Source organism: Moschus berezovskii, chromosome X, assembly GCF_049115385.1.
Source record: "Moschus berezovskii isolate FMDL1 chromosome X, NW_MosBer_1.0, whole genome shotgun sequence".
Taxonomy (NCBI): Eukaryota; Metazoa; Chordata; class Mammalia; order Artiodactyla; family Moschidae; genus Moschus; species Moschus berezovskii.
This window is the reverse complement of record NC_142488.1, coordinates 41,657,626-41,663,100: the sequence shown is the minus strand read 5'-3', so window position 1 is coordinate 41,663,100 and position 5,475 is coordinate 41,657,626. Positions and strand designations below refer to the sequence as shown.

Below are 5,475 nucleotides of genomic sequence, written 5' to 3'. Positions count from 1 at the left end.
AGTAGGTCTAATAAATACATCTATTTTTCATGTTGCTCTCCTGCCTAAAGTAACTCCTGATCATTATTTAATAATCAGCTTCAGTTCAGTTCAGTTGAGTCGCTCAAGAAATTACTTGTCTCCCAAAGATATTTCAAGACAGCATTCCCTCTTTTTTCCCCCTTCTCTTTTATGATAAAGTCGCCCTGGCAGAGTGACACATGCCTTGTTGGCAAGACTCACAGGATCTGTCCATGGTCCTACTGGTAGGGCCTGGGTGCAACTGTCCAGGTGATGATACTTGGAGGACCCAACATGCCCAGCCCCAAACCACCTATTCCACCTCCTACATATGAATCTTCTAACATTCATCTTTAAACCATTTGGTTAAGACACTATTCTTAGGAGTTCCCTTTAAAATATTCATAAAGTTTCTCTTAAGTGTAACAGGGCAGGAAGCTAATATCTGCTACCACATCAAGCTCCTACACTTCACCTTGCAGAGAAAGGTTCTAAAGGGAGGGATAAAGAACAATGCCTTTACATGAGGAAGAGGAGTAGGGGAAGGATAGAGACCAGTGGTTCTCAAAGGGCGATCCCTGGATCAGCACCATCAGCATTTAGAATGAGTTGGAAATGCAAATTCTCAGGTCCCTCTCTAGATTCAGAAACTCTGAGACTGGGGTTGAGCTATCTGTGTTTTAGCAAGTCTTCCAAATGATTCTGATGCATGTTAAAGCTCACAAACCACTGATAAACATACACACACACATGCATGTATATACACAATCCCTAAGCTAGGATACCAACTTTGCTTACTTTTTCTCTTTTACTGCTGAGTTAGATGTAACCTCACAAGTTAAGAACATACAATTCTCTAGGTGTCTACGATTGATTAATAAGTTAGGAATGTCTGCCTGGCCGGTGAGATGGGGAAGGAGAGATGGAGGCTGCAGAGGTCAGTTACAAAGGTAGGTACATGGATCTCAGAGAGAACGAAGGCCCCAGATAAATATGTGAGATGTTAGCATACCATTTTTTCCCTCTTAACCAGAGCTACTGAAACTTCCATCTGCATGTGAATACCCTGGGGATTCGATTCATGACCAGATTCCCATTCAGTCACCCCAAGGTGGGTCCCCAATTCTGTGTTTCTAACCAGCTTGCAGATGATGCTGATGCTGCTGGTCCTCAGATCTCAAGTTTAGTACTAAACTACTAATCTTTCTCTATCCACCTTATTTTTGTGACTCCCAACGAGAATATTATTTTTAGCAAAAATAAAATATCATACCATTTTACAAAGAAAAAGACTGATAATACCTCGTAAAACACTTGGAAGGGCAATTCAGTGCAGAGTTTGAGTGCACCTTTTCTGCAGTGCTCAGTAACTGCTCCTGTGCCCCTGCCTCTGTCAGACTGATGCCAAGGCCCCATGAAAAACCCCTGGAACCTTCCCAGCTTTGTTTCTGTTTGTTCTATCACATTGTTTTCTACTTTTGGTTCAATGCGATGTGGGAGCCAAATGGTAAACAGCATTTGCTGATTGATGTCTTTCCCTTCTCTCCTCTCTCTCTTAAATAAAATCTACCTGCTGTCAATTACTGAGTGCTTCCAGGCAGGATTAGCAATGTCACTAAAATCAGGTCAGAGATACTTTGGAATCTGTTCGGTGTGGGATTCCCTTGCATTATAGCAGTAATAATAAAGTAAAAGTCTCCCCAGCCTCTCTCTCCAGGCTCCCTTTTCCTCTACATGTTTCTTTTTTTTTTCCTAGGTTGCTTAAGTCATTCTATTTGGTCTTTTCCCCCACAGATGCTCAGTCAACGTGGAGTATAGCTAGCTACAGCAGACAAAAACCCTTTGCATTAAGAAACAACAAACAAACAAAAACAACCCATTGTTACTGCTTTTCTTTCCCTAAAATTAAACTCATAAGGTATATGATAGAACACATTTCTTCCTTTCTTTTCTCTTCTTTCTTCTCTTCCTCCTTCTATCTCCCACTACTCCCTCTCCTTCCCCTCCCAATTTTTCTCCTCCTCTTACTCTGTTCATTCTTATTCCCTTTCTCTTTTTCCTTCCTCTTCACTTCCCATTCTCTTCCTCTCACTTTTCTGGGTTTCCGCCTCTCTCTCATTGTCCCCGCCCCTTCTTTCCCCTCATCTCTCTTGCCCTCCCCTATCAATGTTCCCCTGGAACACAGAGGTATGATAAAAATCTCTCTGCCCATGAGGTCAGTGCACACATACAAAGTCTATCATAGCAGAGTCCCCTGTTCCTGAGCTCAGTGAAGCCTGAAAGGGTCAGTTCAGACTCCCCATTTAGTAACCACCTATCTAATGAATGCCTCAATTGTGTGTTTGAAATTAATCAAGTGTTATTAACCAACGATGTGAAATATAGTATATGTAGCTAGAACACAGAGTTTCTGTCAATGTAGAGCAAACATGATATGTTGAAGGTAGCAGCGTGTTTATAGCTTTTCATTGGAGAAGATTAAGTAACAAGGTGGAACGTGCAGCACCTGCCATCTCTGTTTCCAACTCACATCCCCTGATGTGAGGCCAAGTGGCTCTGTCCAAGTCAGGGCTGCAGCCATTCGCCTCACACTCACCACCTGAAGCGTCTTATCGATATGATGAAACTGTGGGCTGGAGCTTCCTTGACAGACAAATATCCGGAGCCTCCAGGGGCAGCATGATGTGTGGATGTGTGGCATCAGCACAGCCCATCTAAACGCACCCACCAGGTCTGGGGCTCTGAAGCCCTTCAGAGATATTTTAGGAATACTACAAGAGAGAAAGAAATGGAGAGAAGTCAGAAGCATTCTGGCCTTGCCTCCCCACAGCATCATTGCTGGGAGGAACCCTCCCTGGGGTGGGGTGCTCCCTCTGCCCCCTACCATCCTGGCCATACTTTCTTGTCCTGAGCTTGCCAGAAGCACAGCTCAGCACTTTTCTGATTGCATGAGGCTTCAGAGCTGCCTTCAGTTGACCAGCAGAAATCACATTTTGTAATTGTAGGCTGCCTAGAGGGGTTTCCCAGGTGGTGCTGGTGGTAAAGAATCTGCCTGCCAATGCAGGAGACATAAGAGATGTGAGCAAAGCAGCATGTAGGTAGAGAAGCTGACCAGGGTAGAAGCCTTTGGTCCTTATCATCCATTCTCTTTTTCATTGCATTTCAGAGTCCTTTTGGAAATCCAAGCACCTTGCCTTGCACACAGTGGTTTGGCCTCACGCACACATTTAATATACGGGCATTTTCCTTTATGTGCGCAGTGAGGAGACATGGAGGAGAGAGTTAAACACTTAATGGGCATGTGCCCCAGGCTGAGACTTCCTAAGACAGAATTCAGGCTTCAATCTCATGTTCTTTTGCAACTCTTCTTACCTGAGGATGATTTTAGTATTTAGAGACTCAAAGTGTATTTTGAATACAATGTGATCCCTGTGTGAAACTGGGCTGTGAGAGAGAATACTGTTTATCTAAACTGTAGTTGTAGTGGAGTAATTAAGAAAGAGCATAGGGATAAAAAAAGAAAGAGCATAAGGACTGGAATCAGACTGCCTGGTTCCAAACCCTGGCACTAGCTACTAGCTGTTTTGCCCTCAATTTCACTTCTGTAGACTGGGGTTAGTGTTGTAGGGGAAGATAAAACTTTTGCTCTTCCCTCTTAGGTTCAGTAACAGGGGTCTGTGAATTAAACTGGCAAAAGACAGATTAACAGGAGAAAAGATATATTATGTAAGCACATAGGAGCTTCACAGAAAGGAAGTAGAAACCTAAGCCTAGAAGGGACTAGGCTTGAGAGTTTATATGCCATTTTAATAAAGGGCAGAGGCGGTGGCGATTGCGGCCTGGCGGGTCCAGTGTCCGCGCTCCGGAGGCCACAGCCCACCGCCACGCGGCCAGAGCCGCCGCCCCATGACGGAGCAGCGTTCCGATGGCGCCGTGGCGTCCCCCTCTGCTCCGCTGCACGGGAAGATGGCAGTGGCCCTGGGCCCAGTTCGCAGGGCGGGCTGGAGGAAGTGGCCAGGCACCCGAGGAGCCAAGAGTTAATGGCAGTGGAGCGGAGGATCACGGAGCTACACGCAGACACCTGCGCGGCTGGCCAGCTAAACAACATGCGCCCAGCTACCGGCTAGGTGGTGTTCACCCAGCTGGCCCACTTGCAGAGAGGCCAGTACTTCGGCTCAGCCTGTAGACACTGTCCATATGGTCAAATCAGTGTTAAAGATCCATCCAAAAAGAAGCAGTTCAACTCATATTTTTATGTGTGACAGTTTTATCTCTGTTCTCCATCTAATTGAGCCTTATTAAAAATAAATAAATAAAATTTTAATAAAAAAAAGGAAATACATTGGGGAGAAATGACTAGACAAAGAAGCAGTTTGGGCTTCTAGGGCTGTAAATCATGGGGAGGTAAATATTTGGGGGAAACTAATGGAAGACAGGGCTTCCCTCGTGGCTCAGACGGTAAAGAATCCACCAGTAATGTGAGAGACCTGGGTTGGGAAGATCCCCTGGAGAAGGGAACAGCTACCCACTTCCAGTATTTTTGCCTGGGATATCCCATGGACAGAGGAGCCTGGAGGCCTACTGTCCATGAGATCGCAGAGTCAGACACGACCTAATGACTTTCACTTTCAATGGAAGATAAGGATTATTTTTTAGTAAGTTTTGTGATGCAGACTCAAGTTGGTGTCATCTCTCCTGTGATTAAGAGTAGTTCTCCTCTTCCTGGTATGGGAGGTGGAAGGAGACACCTTCACAAAGAGAAATGTATGTCCTGCTTTTAGGCAGAAAGGGGGAGGGAAGAGAGTTCCTTTGTCTGCTCTCTCTTAATTGCTTTCACTCCAAGACAATCCTTATGCCAAAGTAGCATACTTTAGGGTGGCATCTTCTGATCCCCTTCAGTATAAAGTATAAAGAGGAAGAAACTCATAGGGTTATGAGGATTAGTTATAGTAACCATTTTCTAAATGCTCTTTTCCCCTTTCAGTTATGTACGGGAGCAGGCTTCAAACCATACAGCTGGGGGAGTATGTATATGTTCTCTGGAGATGTGAGTACCTGCAGCAGGCAGCATCCCACAGAAGCCAAGGTGGACAATCAAACAGCCATGGTGATCAAGGCCTGGCCTTGCTGAAAACTTTCATTTTACCATAGGGCTTAGAGTCGGCTGGCAGTGAGAGGGCTAGGCTGGTGGTTAGGAGAGTTTGTGTTGGGCTGGGCAGATGAGGAATTATGGTTTACTAGAACTGAAGTAATCCCTAAGGGCCACTCTTCCTACTGTCACTGAAGGAATTTCATAGTACATATGCCTATGTTTTAAAGACTTTCACTTACAACTGGCTCATGAACTAGTTAAGCTAAGGGTCAGGATAGCCATAGGCAAGATTGGTTTTCCCTCCAATACTTCAGCCACCTGATGCGAAGAGCCAACTCACTGGAAAAGACCCTGATGCTGAGAAAGATTGAGGGCAGGAGGAG

The 5,475-nt window shown here is 45.1% G+C and overlaps 1 pseudogene; it reads left to right on the top strand.

Moving 5' to 3' along the window:
- The first annotated feature begins 908 nt into the window (after positions 1 to 908).
- LOC129564164 (uncharacterized protein C1orf53 pseudogene) lies at positions 909 to 4,479 on the top strand (annotated as a pseudogene).
- The last annotated feature ends 996 nt before the right edge of the window (positions 4,480 to 5,475 follow it).